Source organism: Erpetoichthys calabaricus, chromosome 13 (assembly GCF_900747795.2).
Source record: "Erpetoichthys calabaricus chromosome 13, fErpCal1.3, whole genome shotgun sequence".
NCBI lineage: Eukaryota > Metazoa > Chordata > Cladistia > Polypteriformes > Polypteridae > Erpetoichthys > Erpetoichthys calabaricus.
In genome coordinates this window covers 118,931,214-118,952,939 of record NC_041406.2, presented here as the reverse complement: position 1 = coordinate 118,952,939, position 21,726 = coordinate 118,931,214, and the positions used below count along the sequence as shown (strand labels likewise).

General features: G+C 38.7%; 1 protein-coding gene and 1 long non-coding RNA gene across 4 annotated transcripts in view; both read left to right on the top strand.

The window, feature by feature from the left end:
• bbs9 (Bardet-Biedl syndrome 9) overlaps positions 1-21,726 on the top strand; it is a 425,985-nt gene that overhangs the window by 50,556 nt on the left and 353,703 nt on the right. The gene's annotated exons all lie outside the window — the stretch shown is intronic.
• Positions 5,531-6,880, top strand: LOC127530083 (uncharacterized). Its single transcript, XR_007936615.1, has 3 exons — positions 5,531-5,662; positions 5,694-6,449; positions 6,601-6,880. It is a non-coding gene; the product is annotated as an uncharacterized LOC127530083 (long non-coding RNA).

Sequence of the window (21,726 nt, the reverse complement as noted above, 5' to 3'; positions counted from 1 at the left end):
TATATACAGTCACTATCTTTCTCTGTACAATGCAAAGTTGACTCACTTACCAACAAAAACACTATTTCCTCTTCACTTAAAACGCCGAAATTTGGCAAGATGGTACATTTAGGCTAGTAATTATCTGCTAAGAAAGGATATATTTTGATACAGCATATCAGTATTCTCCCCCTAGTAGAAAAACTAAATACCCCAAAATCCCAAAATTACTCGGATGAATTTGATTGAAATTTGATAACATAGCAAAAAGAAAATTAGCTGACATGTTTTTTCTTATTTGCCAATTTTGTTTTAGTTTTCAACATTTAATCATATACAGTGATCCCTCGCTATATCGTGCTTCGCCTTTCACGGCTTCACTCTATCGCGGATTTTATATGTAAGCATATTTAAATATATATCGCAGATTTTTTGCTGGTTCGCGGATTTCTGAGGACAATGGGTCTTTTAATTTCTGGTACATGCTTCCTCAGTTGGTTTGCCCAGTTGATTTCATACAAGGGACGCTATTGGCAGATGGCTGAGAAGCTACCCAACTTACTTTTCTCTTTCTCTCTCTTGCGCTTTCTCTGATCCTGACGTAGGGGGTGTGAGCAGGGGGGCTGTTCGCACACCTAGACGATACAGACGCTCGTCTAAAAATGCTGAAAGATTATCTTCACGTTGCTACCTTCTGTGTGCAGCTGCTTCCTGAAGGACATGCTGCATGGTGCTTCGCATACTTAAAAGCTCAAAGGGCACGTATTGATTTTTGACTTTGTTTTTATCTGTCTCTCTCTCTCTCTCTCTCTCTTTTTCTCTCCCTGCTCCTGACGGAGGGGGTGTGAGCTGCCGCCTTCAACAGCATACAGCCCTATTGATTTGTTTGCTTTCCTCTCTGTTTCCTTTGAAGAGGAAGATTTGTTTGCATTCTTTTAATTGTGAGACAGAACTGTCATCTCTGTCTTGTCATGGAGCACAGTTTAAACTTTTGAAAAAGAGACAAATGTTTGTTTGCAGTGTTTGAATAACGTTCCTGTCTCTCTACAACCTCCTGTGTTTCTGCGCAAATCTGTGACACACGCATGACAATATAAAAATAACCATATAAACATATGGTTTCTACTTCGCGGATTTTCTTATTTCGCGGGTGGCTCTGGAACGCAACCCCCGCGATGGAGGAGGGATTACTGTAATGCTATGTACATACTCTGTGCTGCGCTGATAAAAGGCTTTATGCGAACAAGGACAGAGCAGAAATGATTGACAAATAGCATTGGTAGCCAACAAGGTTGACAGATGAATGAAGAAGGAGTGGTATTCTGGATAAGAAAAAAGAGATGTCATTACATTGTAAATAGAAACAAAGTTTGTTGAATCTCAAGGAAGAAATAGTGTACATAAGCGAATGACATACTGTAAACAAGTGAAAATCATAAATACAGTGGTGTGAAAAACTATTTGCCCCCTTCCTGATTTCTTATTCTTTTGCATGTTTGTCACACAAAATGTTTCTGATCATCAAACACATTTAACCATTAGTCAAATATTACACAAGTAAACACAAAATGCAGTTTTTAAATGATGGTGTTTATTATTTAGGGAGAAAAAAAATCCAAACCTACATGGCCCTGTGTAAAAAAAGTAATTGCCCCCTTGTTAAAAAATAACCTAACTGTGGTGTATCACACCTGAGTTCAATTTCCGTAGCCACCCCCAGGCCTGATTACTGCCACACCTGTTTCAATCAAGAAATCACTTAAATAGGAGCTGCCTGACACAGAGAAGTAGACCAAAAGCACCTCAAAAGCTAGACATCATGCCAAGATCCAAAGAAATTCAGGAACAAATGAGAACAGAAGTAATTGAGATCTATCAGTCTGGTAAAGGTTATAAAGCCATTTCTAAAGCTTTGGGACTCCAGCGAACCACAGTGAGAGCCATTATCCACAAATGGCAAAAACATGGAACAGTGGTGAACCTTCCCAGGAGTGGCCGGCCGACCAAAATTACCCCAAGAGCGCAGAGACGACTCATCCGAGAGGTCACAAAAGACCCCAGGACAACGTCTAAAGAACTGCAGGCCTCACTTGTCTCAATTAAGGTCAGTGTTCACGACTCCACCATAAGAAAGAGACTGGGCAAAAACGGCCTGCATGGCAGATTTCCAAGACGCAAACCACTGTTAAGCAAAAAGAACATTAGGGCTCGTCTCAATTTTGCTAAGAAACATCTCAATGATTGCCAAGACTTTTGGGAAAATACCTTGTGGACTGATGAGACAAAAGTTGAACTTTTTGGAAGGCAAATGTCCCGTTACATCTGGCGTAAAAGGAACACAGCATTTCAGAAAAAGAACATCATACCAACAGTAAAATATGGTGGTGGTAGTGTGATGGTCTGGGGTTGTTTTGCTGCTTCAGGACCTGGAAGGCTTGCTGTGATAGATGGAACCATGAATTCTACTGTCTACCAAAAAATCCTGAAGGAGAATGTCCGGCCATCTGTTCGTCAACTCAAGCTGAAGCGATCTTGGGTGCTGCAACAGGACAATGACCCAAAACACACCAGCAAATCCACCTCTGAATGGCTGAAGAAAAACAAAATGAAGACTTTGGAGTGGCCTAGTCAAAGTCCTGACCTGAATCCAATTGAGATAATATGGCATGACCTTAAAAAGGCGGTTCATGCTAGAAAACCCTCAAATAAAGCTGAATTACAACAATTTTGCAAAGATGAGTGGGCCAAAATTCCTCCAGAGCGCTGTAAAAGACTCATTGCAAGTTATCGCAAACGCTTGATTGCAGTTATTGCTGCTAAGGGTGGCCCAACCAGTTATTAGGTTCAGGGGGCAATTACTTTTTCACACAGGGCCATGTAGGTTTGGATTTTTTTTTCTCCCTAAATAATAAAAACCACCATTTACAAACTGCATTTTGTGTTTACTTGTGTTATATTTGACTAATGGTTAAATGTGTTTGATGATCAGAAACATTTTGTGTGACAAACATGCAAAAGAATAAGAAATCAGGAAGGGGGCAAATAGTTTTTCACACCACTGTATGTAAAAATGATAATTCGTAAACTGGCACTGCTGCATTAAAAGATGCTATTAATAGACACCAGACAGTAGTGTGGAGATGCAGGCAGGTTTGAGCCAGATAACTGAGGACTGGACATATGCAAATATTGGTATCCAGAAACTTCGAGGGTTGGAATCCCCAAGGGGAGGCTGCACAAAAAAAAGGGTGAGCAGCGCACAGTGGGCTGTCACAGGGAAGAAAGAAGTGAAGCTATGGAAAACTGGCCATAAGAGGAGGATCGTTATACAGTGGGATTTTCAGGTGGAACATTCTCCGGAAAGCAGGAGTACTCAGAGGCCTGAACATCAGAGCAGACTTTAAAGGATTAACAGTGGTGTTCTCCTGGTTAGGAATCATGGAGCAGGGTGCAGAGACATCCGTATGTGATTTGATATTATTTGCAGCGTTTTCTGAGCCCAAAACATTGTAGGTTCTACGTGGTAAACCCCCCCCCCCAATGGAATGTAATAGCTTGATGTAAGCCCATTATAGTTTTTTTTTCCCATTGTTTTTATTTATACAGGGGCTATTGGCTCAAACTCTAGTAAATTTTTATACTGTGTTAATTTTCTTTACTCTATGATAGTGGTAAATTACAATATATACCCATATTTCACATTATTCTTACATGTTTCATTTGAAGAGCATACACTTACATGTAAAATTGTTTTGCAATGATTACATGTTTCAATTCAAAAGACTATACTTTCCTGTAAAGTTATGTTTCGCAATGACCATCAAAAAAGCCAAGTCACTAGGAAAAACAGAAAAAAGATAAGATCTAATGCAGGAATGTTTTCATTATGGACAAATATATATGGCATGTTCAAGAGTAAGCAGCTCTTATGACCCAATAATATAATTATAATTTTTTTGACTGATGCCTTTATCCAAGATGACTTACAACATAAGAGATACAATTGTTTACATTTCTTTTGTATTTACATTTGGAGCACGGGCAGGTGAAGTGACTTTCTCATTGTCACACCGTGTCAGTAGAAGGACTTAAATCAGGGTTTAAAGTGTTCGGTCCAAAGCCTTAACCACTACAGCACACTGCCTGCCAATACCGTTAGCCCTTGATTAAAATATTAATAATAAAATGCAAATATTATATACAGAAGAATACTTGTTTAAATAGTACTTCTGATACAACTTATTAACTGACGGCACCATTACTGACGCCTATTGTCTTGTGAAATTTCCCTGATGAAGCTGGTGTCAAATGAAAGGACAAAACACCACAAAAATGTTTGGGGTAGCCACCCCATATGCTGGAAGTTCAGTGCAAAAACAAAGCAGTGAAATGTTTTCATTGCAGAGTCCATAACAGAACTGATTCATGAGAGACAAAATGGCAGTTTTAAAGTCGGGCAAAGGAAATGTCATTGGGGCAAAAACCGGGAGTGACATCATCAGGGCCGGAACAGGAGGTGACATCATCGGGGCCAGGTGGAATTTCCTGTAACTGGTCTGTAGAAGAAAGGGAGAGAGGGTTAGTGTACTCTGCCACCCCCTGGTCTGGCCTGGAATTACCCTCATTCAAGTCCTTTAGCTGCCTCCTATGCGCACGTGTGTGACACTGAGTAACACAGCTAATGCTATATAATAATGACATATTTGAATAATAGGGTTCAGTTAAAGGTAAAGTGACGAAAAATCTAGGAGGTAGAAAATTTGATGGTATATTGTTATGTTCTAGGCTGTGCATGGCACAAAGAAAATAAACGTGTAGTTCTGTTTCAAGTAGACTTTTTAACTTGAAGTTGTAGAAAAGGTTTTTGAGTATTTAAACAACAGGTTAAATGGAAAAAGAAAACAATATTCATGAAAACCCTATAATCAGTATCTTTCTCTTTGCAAAACTCAAAGGAGAATGGGAGACGCTACCTTCCACATTGATCGAAAATGTAATAATACATTTTAATATAGGAGCACCTCAGCCGAGGAAAGGTTTCTGGTATTAGAGAAAGAAGCACTTATAAAGACTTGCATATTAAGGTAGTTGGCATTCAGCTGATCATGCATCTTTCTGAATTATGTTTGTAAGAAATTAAGATTTCTTTGTAACTAAATCGTCCTTAAAAAGCAAAATTGCAAATCTCTTCACTGCAGGTGTTCCAGTATGTTCCCAAGAAGGTGGGGCTAGACAATACAGAAGCAACGATAAGACAAACGCCAGATGATGTAGTTGTGGTGATGACAACTAATCTTGAATGTTTAATTATTGGTCTTACCTTATCCCACCCCACAAATAGGTTAAGGGTGGAAAGATCATTTGTTTGACTCTTGTAAATTCTGCACTTGATCACTGTTGAGACAGAGATTTAAAACAAATACATAAATGAAAAAAGAAAAGTACCTGAGAAGTCTAAATGCTGCAAAATGGAGTGGAGGGTCATATTAACCATCTCTTCAGCTGATCTGATGGCATTGCAAGGGAGTCAAAAAGAGAGTCTGTAACAATAAATTCTCTATTTCAACATGGGAGTAGTTACATTTCACTAGTGGATGGATTAGATCCATATCAAAGACTTTGTTGCATTCATATGGTGGATTAATTTACAATAATAGATACAGTTCAGTGTAGATAATCATAAGTGATTATTTTTCTTAAGGAAGTAATTGAAGCAGATGAACTTTGTTTTCATGGGAAGTTGTTTAAATAACACAGATGTGATGAATATACAAAGGCTTATTTTTACTTTTCATATATTTTTGTAATACAGCAGCACTTTTTTGCAGCTACAAGTTTGTTGTTTTGCTGGAAAATTATAGGGGCAAAGACATGAATCTCAAAAATGTAGAAGTCAAATAAGCCTTTAACTGTGCTTGTCTTTGTGCAGTTACAGTATTGAATGCTTAAAGGTTCAGCCTGATACAAATTGTCTCTTGCTATCTGTACAAAGTGTAGTTTTTTAATGGTCTTAATTTTGAAAAAAATAAGTATAAAATGATTCTTTCATCTAACTAGTCTTTATTTTTTCTCATATACACCGTACGAAACAGACTAGCTTAACTAATATTGAATCAAAAAGCTAATTAAGAAGGCCTGGCCAGTTTTGGGACATACTCTTGACCTGCTGTAAGTAGTAGTGGAGGAGAGAATGAAGACAAAACTTAAAGCCATTATGAGCAATGCTGCACATTCATTCTCTGACATGCTGTCATTAAGTATTTTAGCCAATTATCTCTTCAGCAAATGTGTGTCAAGAAACTACTGGGCTTACTTTATACCTATGGCAGTATACCTTTGTAATGCTTCAGTGAGACTATGACAGCACTTTCTATCTTTAGCCAAGTCAGAAGGTTTTTTTCTTTTTAGTAATTCTGGTGTGTACTCATTTGTTATACTATATATTTATTGGGTTTCTTTAGTACTAGGGTGTTGTACCGTGTTAGCCATTATGAATGTAGAGAAAAGCCAAGCAAAATGACACCTTTTATTGGCTAACTAAAAAGATTACAATATGCAAGCTTTCGAGGCAACTCAGGCCCCTTCTTCAGGCAAGATGATGGGTTTCTTTAAAAAGCCAAGTTTCCCACTTGGGACAAACAAAGTTCTGTGTACCTACCTACCAATGTACTTTGGCCTTTGTGTCAATATTTTCTTATAGGATGTGTCTGTAGTATATGTACTTGGGAAACTTAAGTGTTATGGAAGCTTGATTATTATTGCCTGTTTATGCTTTTTGTGCATATTATATCAGTATTCTTTCATTTTGTGCATCTGTGAAGGTTCTTTCCATTGTTCTATGTATTTTTCTGTCTCCAGAATTTCAACAGAATGTTTAATTTGCTTGTTTTCCAAACAAAATCATGTAACCAATTATTTGCTTGTTTATGTAATTTTTCTAGTACTAGTAATAGTCATTGAAGTGGAAACATAACGCTCTTCCTTATGGTTTCCTTTAGTACGGGCAACTTTGCATTGAGAACCACATTTACTAACCTTCTGGAATTCCCATTCTTGTCAGAAACTACAGTATAAATGTAATTTGCAACTTGATAGTTACTGCCTGCTGAGGACACCAAAAGAGATTAAGGGAAAGTGGAAAAGGGAAGCAAATGTTTACAGAGTGAAATGGTAGCTGGGTCTGTGATGCTGAAGGAGCTGAGAAATAAAACAATCAAATGAACATAATATGCTGTTTTGTGTGTTTTTCCCAATTATTGTTATTTTTCATATTCTAATGAAGAACAAGTATTTACGAACACTGTGGAAAAGAAACTACCACTTCCCTAAACCAGGAAGAACAGACAAAATTTTTGCTAAATTTGCATAGGAGGAGTCTAATCAATCAGAAAAGATCTTCATGGCAAAATATTTGGGTGCAGTACAATTGGTATAGCCTCTGAAATTGAATGAATTGATAGTTATGGTTGTTAGAAAGCTTTATTACAGTATGTTTTTAAAAGAGTGTTTAGGGCTGTGCAACGTCTTAAAAGCTCACAGCATCATTTCAAAAATTTGATTATGTTTGATACCAACATGGGGATTGGGTGGGGGGGGGGGTGTGGATGAAGAGATGGAGTGATGAATGTGGGTTACGAATAATCAAGGTGTGGGGGGGATGTTATGTGGGTGCTTTAGCTTAGGACACAGGAGTTAGGTTTGTTATCTCACAGATTACTGGAACTCAACACACATAGCAATATATTCAGTAATATTATTATAATTCTAAGGTGATTTGTTCCAAGTTTGTTTAAAATTGCTACAAATCAAGGTGCCGTATTGGCACGAAGCCTTAAAATTAGATCTGCCTCATAAAATTGATTTGAATAAATGTCTACCAACAGAAAACTTAGTTATTAATCACTTTTACTCAGTCAATCATGGCATCTTCAGTTGTTCTCTTACTACCGTGGTCTGAGTTTAAAAAAAAAAAAAAAGAAAAAAAAAGCGATTCTGTATTCTTTAGATAGATAGATACTTTATTAATCCCAAGGGGAAATTCACATACTCCAGCAGCAGCATACTGATAAAGAAAATATTAAATTAAAGAGTGATAACAATGCAGGTATACAGACAGACAATAACTTTGAATAATGTTAACGTTTACCCCCCCTGGGTGGTATTGAAGAGTCGCATAGTGTGGGGGAGGAACGATCTCCTCAGTCTGTCAGTGGAGCAGGAAAGTGACAGCAGTCTGTCGCTGAAGCTGCTCCTCTGTCTGGAGATGATACTGTTTAGTGGATGGAGGAGCCTGCTCAGCACCCGTCGCTCTGCCACAGATGTCAAACTGTCCAGCTCCATGCCTACAATAGAGCCTGCCTTCCTCACCAGTTTGTCCAGGTGTGAGGCGTCCCTCTTCTTTATGCTGCCTCCCCAGCACACCACTGCATAGAAGAGGGCGCTTGCCACAACCATCTGATGGAACATCTTTAGCATCTTATTGCAGATGTTGAAGGACGCAAGCCTCCTAAGGAAGTATAGTCAGCTCTGTCCTTTCTTACACAGAGCATCAATATTGGCAGTCCAGTCCAATTTATCATCCAGCTGCACTCCCAGGTATTTATAGGTCTGCACCCTCTGCACACAGTCACCTCTGATGATCACGGGGTCCATGAGGGGCCTGGGCCTCCTAAAGTCCACCACCAGCTCCTTGGTTTTGCTGGTGTTCAGGTGTACGTGGTTTGAGTCGCACCATTTAACAAAGTCCTTGATTAGGTCCCTATACTCCTCCTCCTGCCCACTCCTGATGCAGCTCACGATAGCAGTGTCGTTAGCGAACTTTTGCACGTGGCAGGACTCCGAGTTGTATTGGAAGTCCGATGTATATAGACTGAACAGGACCGGAGAAAGTACAGTCCCCTGCGGTGCTCCTGTGTTGCTGATCACAATGTCAGACCTGCAGTTCCCGAGACACAGATACTGAGGTCTTTATACAATTGAAAAAAATCATACTTCATCTTGGCTTAGCTGTACCGCATATTTTGCCTTTTCTTATCATGTGTTCAAACAACGTGCTGGAAAAGCAGATAACGCTGACCGTGCTTGAAGTGGAATTTCCCAGTTTGTTATTACTTATACAGGCCAGAGCAGGGGGCTGTGGTCGAAATTTAACATCTTATTAAAGAAAGAAACGTCCTCTAACAGGACAATTCAGTAATTGGGCAGGAGAAAAGCTGTTCGTTGTATCTTTTAATTACTCCTCAGCAAAATGCCTTGAAAGGAGCATTCTTCAAAAGTAGTCTATTACAGCATGGTCAGAATGGTCAGAGAAACAAAGGATAGAGGTTCATTTTATTTACTGTTGAATTTACATACAGTGTCAATCAATGCATACATTTTACTCTGGTTGGTTTACTGGTTTACACCCAAATGATTTATATAACATAAAAGTCTATTATATTATATTCTGGTTCTTCTTATACCTTTTGAGATGTGCCACCACCCTTGAAATTTCTGTGCATATAACAACTGTCCATTCTAGTTTATAGGACATCTGCTGATATCTTAGTCATCCTTCAGTACATTTTGTATATTACATCAACCTTTCTTCTGGTACATTCTTTATTCACTTGACCATCTCAGTATTTTTCCTAAACCAGTTCTTATATTTCAGTGTACATTTTGTTGTTCACTTGACCTTTATTTGGTTTCCCACATTTATTAACCCTTTATGCTATTTCTTTAAGATTACAATATGCAAGCTTTTGAGGCAACTCGGGCCCCTTCTTCAGGCAAGATGCATCTTGCCTGAAGAAGGGGCCTGAGTTGCCTAGAAAGCTTGCATTAGAACATTAGAACATTACAACACTCTAGAAGAGAACAGTCCTATCCACATATTTATAATTATGCATATTGTATAATCTTTTTAGTTAGCCAATAAAAGGTGTCATTTTGCTTGACTTCTCACTAGTGTGGATTATCTGAAGTGCTGGCCACCTGTTAGCACTCCTGAGTTGTTAACAATGGGGCACAGGGGTGCAATTTTAATGTATAACCCAACCCTCTCACGAATTAATGCCACATTACAAAAACATGTATCAAAATACATTCACAATAATTTTTCTTAGTCTGATGATTTATGGTAGTGAGAAGAATCTTGTATTAAATAGGACTGAAAGTTGAAATGTTAATTGATGAGTAAATAAGTCTGAATAGGACTGAAGGTTTAAGGGTTAGACTAATAAATAAATAATACATGATAAACTAGCCTTATTAGTTTAGTAGGTGAGATAAGCATGTTATGCCTGAAGTTCCTTCCTTACCACTTCAAATGTACTTAAATTTATCTAACATTAGCTCAGTAAGAAAACTAGGTGGAGTGTCGTGTGTCAGAGTGCTAATGCAATTAAATAAGAGATTACTTATATTTTTATAGCTTTTATTCAAGCCGGGGTAAGTGATTCCCTGTTAACAGAGAACTGTGAATTTAGCCTTTTCATGATTTTATTAAGTATTCAGCTTTCAGTGGAAATCACTATAAAACACTGAAGAAGAGATGTTTTTACACCTATAAAATTAATTTACTTGCATTATTATTTATTTATTTAGCCCAATTAAATTTATATATGTGTTAATAGATCACAGGATTTAGAACATAGAGATGTCAGCCTGTTTTTATCTTACAAAATAAATGTATATCTTCAGCATAGAAAAAAAGGAAATGGAAATTTTTTGTGGTGTTATAATAGCAATAAATACTTTTATCAATTCAATCAAAGAACTTGATTGAATGGGTAAAGCTGAAAGAGAAACGAGATAGCAGTGTCTGTAGCACCTTGGAACTAGATGTTGTCAAATTAAATAAAATGACATATTTTGCAGCATAACTTGTCTAAAGAAATAATCTCGGAAGGAGAATGTGATCCAGTGCTTTCAGTAAAATCTTGACAGTTTGAGTTGACCTTAAGTTGTATGTATGAAGAGACATTGTTTGTTGGGAATTTAGCTTTTGGAGCAGCATCAAGAATAAGTAAGAGCTTATGCATAGTTTCCTGCAACTACAGTACACTATGTTCTAAATCAACCTAGTTTGATCAAGGTGTGTTAAATCTCGTTCTTTAGTTCAGGTCTGTAGTCAAGAGTTTTAGTTAGCAGTTGTATTCATGAGGTTGAAATTTCAAATAATTACAACGCAGTGTCATGTCCTAATTTTCAATTAAAAATAGGGTGATTACTGTTCCATTCATGTTAGGGTGCAAGTAATCAGAGTATATTGCACTGTTGTATGTTTGAAATAATAAAAGAATATGTTGGCCCCAGAAAGTCGAGAAAGACACACCATTCAATCTTGGGAACATTCTCTTTTTCATATAAAATTGGGTGCCATGGAGATATAGGAGAAGGAGACTGAAATAGAATTTTTTTCCCTCTAGGTAAGTTTTCTCTTCTAAAGGAAGTACATTGTAAGATCTGCTAATTAAGTTATCATTTTGCATGTGATGCATTTGAAAGCACTTATAAACAAATAGTTGAACTCTCTTTTCATAGAAGAGATTTTTTACTTAAGTATTTTGCTACTTTATACGTTTTTCTGTAGGTAGCTGAAGCAGCCATAAATAAGTGGACGCAGTGAGAGACAGTGTAGTGGGTTGGAATAAAGGAAGTTTATGAAGTGCTGAAGACGACTAATGAATTAAGAGGAAATGAGCAGTTGAGAAATGGAACCTTCAATACATTTGGCATCCATTCCTGTGTAAATTGTATATTCAGGAAAATCAAGCAATTTTATAGAGTTAGCTAAAAATGACAATTCAGTAGCCTTTTGCTTAGTGGAATATTAAGGCTGATTTTTTGTCTTTTTTTCTTTTGCTACACCAGTTTTCTATTGCATCCCAAAGACATACAGTTTAGGTTGATTGGTAGCTGAGTTCAGCAATGATTTATTCCTTCTCCCCGATAATACCGAAACAGTTTGTAACCCAATGTGACTCGGTATTCCTTTAAGAAGATTTTAAAAATGAATGAGCAAAGATATGATGTTTTCATTATCATTAATTTTCCATGAACAGGTGGGATATATATGATGTAATAAATTAATGTAGTAAAGATAAGATCTTCAGCAGTAATAGGCAGATTTGAGTACTTGCAGCACTGGGTGCTGGTATACCTAACTTCAGCTTTAGTGGGTGCTAGAAGTTTTTTGATCAACATTCCACAAGTGAAGTGCAGAACTCTTCACTGAGTCATGAAAAATATGATTCTCAGGTCCACCAGTTTTGCTACTAGGGGAGAATATTGCTTGATAATCTTTGGGGGTATCTGAGATGTAGTTTAAGATTTTGACCAGTAAAACAGAAACACCATTAATCAATATATACCCTTCCAAATAAGTGAACCAGCCACTGCAGAGCAGTGTCAGTGGCTTTGCCTCAGGTGGTGACATCCGAGGTTCGATCCCTGTAAGGGGATACAAAAGTGCAAACACCTGACGAGCCACAATAAGGACAAAACATGTGTCATGTACTCTTTGTATTATTTGGCAGATATTGTACCACATATCTATGATCTGCTTCTTGCAACTCGTAACCACCTAATAATCAGATTGTGATTGTAATTTAGACATAAAAAGAATACTGTATATATATATATATACTGTTGCACTGTGCAGACCTAATAAAGTCCAGTTATAGTTAAGTATGACTATCTCTATGTAATCCTCAAATCTATCTTACAGCTGTTTTGGTATTGTTTTTTATGTATGAGTGAATACAAATGTATACAAGGCCCTCACAACATAATTGATATTGAATTGATTTTGGGAGATACTTTACTGAACTCCTTGGAGGAGAGAAGTTTGTTTCATGTTCAGTGGTGCTGCCCGCTTTATGCAATCTGTCTCGGGTGATGGAGAGTTCAGAGGATGTCCCAGCCTATATAATAAAGTTCAAGCAAACCTTCACCATCATCTGTTTTACAATATAATCCCAATTCTTTGTTTTCTATGTTCAGCATCGCACAGCCCTAGAGTATGAGTGAATAAAGCCTCCTCACAGTTGAAGTTTTGTCTTTTTTTCCTCTTGTTACAGTTACCTGAATACGTGAAGTACATTTATATGCCCTTATATTGTGTCCATTCTTAATATGGTTTGATTGCGCTTAAAAATCTTTGTGGTAAAATTTCAACATTAAAAGAATAATACATTTGAGATTAATCACGATTAATTACACAAAGTCATGCGATTAATCGCGATTAAACTTTTTGATTGTTTGACAACACTAATATATATACAGTCAGATGAAAAAGTTTGGGAACCTCTCTCAGCATGTATAATAATTTACTTTCAATAAAAAAGATAATAGTGGTATATCTTTCATTTCCTAGGAACTTCTGAATACTGGGGTGTTTTCCGAACAAAGATTTTTAGTGAAGCAGTATTTAGTTGTATGAAATTACAGTAAATCAAATGTGAAAAACTGGCTGTGAAAAAATTTGGGTACCCATGTAATTTTGCTGATTTGAATGCATGTAACTGCTCAATACTAATTACTTGCAACACCAAATTGGTTGGATTTGCTCGTTAAGCCTTGAACTTCATAGACAGGCTTGTCCAATCATGAGAAAAGGTATTTAAGGTGGCCAATTGCAAGTTGTGCTTCCCTTTGACCCACAGATCACCTCCAAAGACCTGCAAGAACATCTTACTGCAGATGGTGTATTTGTACATTGTGCAAATTGTGCTGAATTGTAGAACAAAGAACATCTGTATGGCAGGGTGATGAGAAAGAAGCCCTTTCTGCACTCATGCCACAAACAGAGTCGCTTGTTGTATGCAAATACTCATTTAAACAACCTAGATTCATTTTGGAACAAAGTGCTTTGGACTGATGTGACAAAAATTGAGTTATTTGGTCATAACAAAAAGTGCTTTACATGGCGGAAGAAGAACACCGCATTCCAAGAAAAACACCTGCTACCTACTGTCAAATTTGGTGGAGGGTCCATCATGCTGTGGGGCTGTATGGCTAGTTCAGGGACTCGGACCCTTGTTAAAGTCGAGGGTCAGATGAATTCAACCCAATATCAACAAATTCTTCAGGATAATGTTCAAGCATCAGTCACAAAGTTGAAGTTACGCACGGGTTGGATATTCCAACAAGACAATGACCCAAAACACAGTTCGAAATCTACAAAGGCATTCATGCAGAGGGAGAAGTGCAATGTTCTGGAATGGCCGTCACAGTCCCCTGACTTCTGAATCTATGGGATGATTTGAAGCAGGCTGTCCATGCTCGGCAGCCATCAAATTTAACTGAACTGGAGAGATTTTGTATGAAAGAATGGTAAAGGGGTGGGGGTTGATTCATCTTCAATCCTATTCTTGTAAAATGGATCTATTTGTATAGAATGTTGTGTGATTTCAATAAAATCCATAAAAAAAAAACAAAAAAGAAAGAGTGGTCAAAACTACCTCCATCCAGATTCCAGACACTAGTCAAAGGCTATAGGAGGCGTCTAGAGGCTGTTATGTTTGCAAAAGGAGGCTCGACTAAATATTGATGTAATATCTCTGTGGGGCGGCACGGTGGCGCAGTGGTAGCGCTGCTGCCTCGCAGTTAGGAGACCCGGGTTCGCTTCCCGGGTCCTCCCTGCGTGGAGTTTGCATGTTCTCCCCGTGTCTGTGTGGGTTTCCTCCGGGTACTCCGGTTTCCTCCCACAGTCCAAAGACATGCAGGTTAGGTGGATTGGCGATTCTAAATTGGCCCTAGTGTGTGCTGGTGTGTGGGTGTGTTTGTGTGTGTCCTGCGGTGGGTTGGCACCCTGCCCGGGATTGGTTCCTGCCTTGTGCCCTGTGTTGGCTGGGATTGGCTCCAGCAGACCCCCATGACCCTGTGTTCGGATTCAGCAGGTTGGAAAATGGATGGATGGATATCTCTGTTGGGGTGCCCAAATTTATGCACTTAATTTTTTTATGATGCATATTGCATATCTCTCTATTATAAAAAGAAATCCTGTCCCCTGTCCTGATAGTCTACGATACATAATTTAAAGATCCGCGAGATGAAAGAGACCTGCCACGGTGCGTCTCACGGGAACATAGAACGAGAGTCTTGCAAGACACACCCTACTTACATGCAATATCAAAAAAAATAAATCAGTAGTGTAAAGGCAGTCATGCAGCACACACAGCTCCAGGGCTCTCAGTGCATATAAAGTGTATAAGGTCAATACTGTAGAAATGAACAAGGGGGCTTCGCTCGCCTACCCCCAGGGTTGGGTAACCTGAAATACATTGATGAATGTCTGAGATATATCGAATTGTAAAGGTGTAGATGACGAACAAAGGAAGTAAAGAACCCATAGCATGGCACATTAGAAGGATCTATTGGAATACTTATTTATACACAACATTTGTAGTAAAATCGTGATAGAGTGCGTCATCTGGATCTAACACGTAGATCTGTGCATATTTGCGTTCGTGATTTGGGTCAGGGTGCACTGTTCCAATCCGATGTAATATTTGTCTACACACGTGAAAGCAGTATGGACCATTGCCAGCTGGTGGCCTGATATTTGCCCTGGTAAATGTAAAAGCAAATGAACTATTGTAGGATCTAATGCAATCCATAATGTTTTTACTTTCGGGTACATTGTTAGTTAGAAACATCCGTAGATATTAAGGATATTCATCTAAAGGAGGCTGTCTAACCTGACCCCTTTGATAACAACGTGTAAACTCATTAGTTGTATTGCCAGTTGTTTCTTCAGGGAAGTTAAGTGAATGACAATGATAGCAAATGATATTCATTAATCCTAAGGAATGTTCATTAATAGTGGACGCACTTAAAACCAAAAACCCGTCAACCTGGGTGGGACGCTACAATACTTTCTAATTTTACTGCTTTCATATTGTGTACCTTTGTCTGCATGTGTATCGCGTCATCGTTTGTTTGAGCCTTTTGAATTCCACTGCTTTCATAATCTCTTATCTGCCTTTTTTTCTCTCCAATGCCTTTGGGTGTCTATTCTCCGTATTGCGCTTATACGCTTTCTATGCGCTGAGAGCACATGATTTGTGTGTTGGAATTGTTTCAATTTCATTATCTTCACTTTTACTTTAAAGCTTCATTAAAAACAATATTTTCTGGAGACACATTGTGACAACGCAACGTATAACTGCCCGTGAGTGAATATTGTTTCTGTTTCTGTAATAAATAATTCGAGTTTTTCCGTTTGTCCATGTGATTTATTGATTGTCATAGCAAAAGCTATTCTCACGGTAAACTGTAAACATTTTACTCCGAATATCATATCACGATCTCCTTTGGTGTGTAATGTTACTCGCGGAATATATACATCAACTTTCTTTTTGCCTGTTAAAATTTGCATCACTTCTCCGAGATTATCAATATACACCCGACCGAATTGTGTACTCTTTGAAATTTAACCTGTCGTTCCTTTAACTGTTGTGGGACCACAGATTCTCATAGCATATGGTCCATTATTGTGTAAATCCACGTTTTGTCCATTGAATGATGCGAATGCAAAAACACTTTGTTGTCTAGTCTTTTTTTTAGACCTCAGTTTGGCCAGGTATTTTTTCAATTACACCTGGTTTTGATGATTAATCACCTTTTGTTTGCGGTAATGCAATCGTTTCTATGTTTTCTTTGATACTGCAGCGACTGACATGACAAAGTGTCACAAAAGTTTTACCTGAACAATCGCTGACTTCCTAACCCCAAACACAACTTTCTAGCACCCTCTCCAACGCCCCCCCCCCCCCCCCTTACAGCATGAAATCAATACCCCGCTATCAGTCCTCTGTGCTGTACTCCGCCTTCCCTTAATCGGACCTAACAGTCACTTAAAAACCAAAAAGCCCTCAACCTGGGTGGGACGCTACAATACTTTTGAATTTTACCGCTTCCATATTCTGTACCTTTGTCTGCATGTGTATCGCGCCATCGTTTGTTTGAGCCTTTCGAATTCCACTGTTTTCATAATCTGTTATATCTGTTATCTGCCTTTTTTTCTCTCCAATGCCTTTGGGTCTCTATTCTCTGTATTGTCCTTATACGCTTTCTATGCGCTGAGAGCACATGATTTGTGTGTACTATGTGCTTTTACACGATTGATTTTTTTTTGATCGGTGTGCTCTTATATATTCCGTACTATCTTTGTGGACCTTTGCGGGCCCTGTTAGTGTCTTAACCCGTGCCTGCTTTGCTTCCGCAGTTTCTGACGCTTGTTGTAGGCGCCTGCGTTCATTGCTCTTGTCCAGGTAGGCTCGTGTGTGTATCGTTGAGCTGTATTGTGTTTGAATTTGGTGTAAAGCGTTCAGCGGTTTGTACAGTCCCAAGCAGCACATTATTCCTAACCTCACTCCGCAGTAGTGCCACTCACAATATGGCGGTTCTTTCATTTGCTATTTCCGTTAGTTGAGCTGTACGCGCCTGCGCAGTACGTCTCATGGTCCCATCGCCGTGTACCTGTGTCCATGCCATCCGGTTTATGACGTTTTACTTTGTTTCCTGCTCTGTCTTTTATTTCTGACCTCACTTTATCCTGCTTGCGGCATGTCAGACGGTTTGTAGTCTCTCCCGTTTTGCTCTGGGGTGGGGGTGGGGGCTTTGTGTGGGTGTCAACGCCTCCGCCTTCCGTATTATGTCGTGTTTTACCATGCTGTGTGGGCGCCTTTGCCTTTCGTACTTTCCCGCACCTGCACCTTCCGGGTCTGCCTCCGCTGTGTGGTGTGGACGTTTAACTGTCGTTTTTTCTGCTTTTATATTCTGTATCTCGCTGTGCATGTGTTTCGTGCCTAGGTTTTTTTGAAGCTGTTGCATTCCAGTTTTCATCATCTGTAACCTGCTCTCCATGTGTTTGGCCCCGTTCTTTAACCTCTTTATGATGTTTTACTTTGTTTCCTACTCTGTCTTTTATTTCTGACCTCGCTTTATCCTGCTTGCGGCATGTCAGATGGTTCGTAATCTCTCCCGTTTCACTCTGGGGAGGGGGGCTTTGTGTGGCGCCTGCGCACTATGTCTCCTGCGTCCACGGGCAGGTCCCTGCGTCCATATCCAGTTTACCATTCTCGGTTAGTAATATGGATAGGGTAGAAATGAAATGAATAGGGTAGAAGTGAAACGTCGACGATTAAACGAAGAAGAAAGAAAAGCGTGAAGAAAAGGGACCCAAAAGCGATGGAGAGAAAAAAATGCTAAAAAGAAAAACAATAATCTAGGTGCAAGTTTAGAAAATAAAGAATGTGATGATCAGCCCGGAACAAGTGGAATGGAAAAAAAGCACGTCCAATCGGGCGTGGAGAAAAGAGACTCAAATGCGTTGGACAGAAAAAAGAGCAAAAAAGAATAATTGAGGTGCAAATTCAGAAAATAAGGAAAGTAATTATCAGCCCAGAACAAGTGGAATTGAAAAAAAAAGCACGTCCAATCCGGCTCAGAATTAAAAGATAATCAAAAAAGAAAGTAGAACTTCATAAAGACGTTTACAAACGTTGACGCTAAACACATGCAGAGCAGGTTAGAGACTATGAAACCAGTGAAATTAGAAAGGCTCAAAAAAAAAACAAAAAACGGTGCTATACACATGTGGAGAAAGCTGCAACAGCAGCTACCCCAACCGAACGTGAGCAGCGTTATACATCCTGCAAGAAAGAATTCAACCACGCCCGTGGCCAGAAATAAAAGACAGGTATGCTTTTACAACGTCCAGGCAGTGAGCCATCATTTAAAACAAGTCAACAGACCTCTAAGCTAGCAGTTGTTGGATTGCGTTTGGCAGGCAAGCATCATGTGTTCCCAGCTCTTAAAACAACGACATGCGACAGGCAGAAGAGGCAGCTAGCAAGCAGCAAAAAGACAGCAAATGATCCAAAGGCATATCCTTAGCGTACGTTCAGCCGCAACACCCTTCACAACACGAGCAGTATTATACGTCTGTGAAGAAAGAGATGTAACCTCGTGCAAGGCAGAAAATAACGGACAAGTATTGTTTTTACAAAAGTTTTTAAAGTAAAAGTGAAAATAATGCATATGTAACAATTCACAAGAAAATAAATATCTCTTTAAATTGTAGATTGCCTACCTAAGGTAAAGTCATCCCTGATGAATGGGGACATGGGAATGAGGGGTCCTTTCATCAGATTAGCGCTATTTCAGATGTGGAATGGCAAAATTGGGGAGGCAACTTGATGAATGAGGTCTCCAGGACTTAAAACAAATCCAAATCATATTACTCTGTACTTCTAGAATTTTTATTTTTATACTGTATTGAGGATTTATTCTGTTCTATGTATTGTACTGTACGGCTCAGAATTAAAAGACAATGACTAAAATGACAAAGTGGAACTTCATAATGACGTTTACAAACGTTGGCGCTAAACACATGCAGAGCAGGTTAGAGACTATGAAACCAGTGAAATTAGAAAGGCTCAAAAAAAAAAAAACGGTGCTATACACATGTGGAGAAAGTTAAAGGATATGAAAGTAGGAAAATTAGAAAATATAAAAAAAGAAAGTAAAGATCGCAGTAGCGCAAACAAACAAACTGCCTCATTTAACTATGCACCAGTCTAACTTTGGTTTTGCACAATAATTACTACACTATTGCACCTTAACACTTAATTCTACTTTATTCAAATAATTTTACTTATTTATGTTCTACTATACTGTTATGTTTCAATCTATGACTTTTTGTTAATGTAACTGATATTCTTCTAACTTTGCACAGTTTTTTATAAGTGGATCAGGATGCATTTCACTGCGTGTTGTCCTGTATAACTATGCATGTGACAAATAAAGAATCTTGAGAATTTCAAAAACGGAGTTTACCGCACATGCATTTATTGGTTACTTTGTTCATGTATATATATTTATCTGTCTGCTTATTTAAAAAGCTACATTTAACCCAGGAGTCAAAAACGTTCTGTCTAGCCCTTGTACAAAAACTTAGACAAAACCTGGGGTATCACCTTGGTAACCCCATGTACTTTTGGAACTGTGAGAGGAAAATAGCACGACTTTACAGACAGGAGTCCAATGCAGAACTCTACTTACTTTTGTACTTTGTAAAAAAAAAAATATTAACTGGTGATGATGTAGATCGTTTTGTCTGTGCTGAAATTCCAAACAGAGAAACCTATCCTGACCTCATTAAAAAGATTCAGCATATTGGGACTCGCAAGATTACAAATATTGTTTTTACAGAAGTTCTGAAATAAAAGTGAAACTAATGAAATAGCAACAATTCAAAGAAGAAAAATCTTAAAAGTGTGTATCCGGAAAACCAAACACGGGGGTTGGCGAGCGAAGCCCCCTATTTTCCTGTTAATCCTATAAACTTAATGTCACTGCTGAAATACTACTGTTTTCATAAGGCATGTCATATACTAAAAGGAAGTTGCTACTTTGAAAGCTCAGCCAATGATAAACAAAAATACAAAGAATTAACAGGTGTTCCCAAAGTTTTTCATATGACCGTGTATGTATGTATATATAGTGGGGCAAAAAAGTATTTAGTCAGCCACCAATTGTGCAAGTTCTCCCGCTTAAAAAGATGAGAGAGACCTGATGAGAAAAAAAATCCAGAAAATCACATTGTCTGATTTTTGAACAATTTATTTGCAAATTACGGTGGAAAAAAAGTATTTGGTCAATAACAAAAGTTCATCTCAATACTTTGTTATATACCCTTTGTTGGCAATGACAGAGGTCAAACGTTTTCTGTAAGTCTTCACAAGGTTTTCACACACTGTTGCTGTTATTTTGGCCCATTCCTCCATGCAGATCTCCTCTAGAGCAGTGATGTTTTGGTTATACCTCAACTATGAGAGACAAAATGAGGAGAAAAATCCAGAAAATCACATTGTCTGATTTTTAAAGAATTTATTTGCAAAATATGGTGGAAAAAAAGTATTTGGTCACCTACAAACAAGCAAGATTTCTGGCTCTCATAGACCTGTAACTTCTTCTGTAAGAGGCTCCTCTGTCCTCCGCTGGTTAACTTTATTAATGGCACCTGTTTGAACTCGTTATCAATATAAAAGACAACTGTTCACAACCTCAAACAGTCACACTCCAAACTCCACTATGGCCAAGACCAAAGAGCTGTCAAAGGACACCAGAAACAAATTTGTAGACCTGCATCAGGCTGGGAAGACTGAATCTGCAATAGGTAAGCAGCTTGGTGTGAAGAAATCAACTGTGGGAGCAATTATTAGAAAATGGAAGACATACAAGACCACTGATAATCTCCCTCAATCTGGGGCTCCACGCAAGATCTCACCCCGTGGGGTCAAAATGATCACAAGAACAGTGAGCAAAAATCCCAGAACCACACGGGGGGACCTAGTGAATGACCTGCAGAGAGCTGGGACCAAAGTAACAAAGGCTACCATAATTAACACACTACGCCGCCAGGGACTCAAATCCTGCAGTGCCAGACGTGTCCCCCTGCTTTAGCCAGTACATGTGCAGGCCCGTCTGAAGTTTGCTAGAGAACATTTGGATGATCCAGAAGAGGATTGGGAGAATGTCATATGGTCAGATGAAAAAAACTCTACTCGTCGTGTTTGGAGGAGAAAGAATGCTGAGTTGCATCCAAAGAACACCATACCTACTTTAAAGCATGGGGGTGGAAACATCATGTTTTGGGGCTGTTTTTCTGCAAAGGGACCAGGATGACTGATCCGTGTAAAGGAAAGAATGAATGGGGCCATGTATCGTCAGATTTTGAGTGAAAACCTCCTT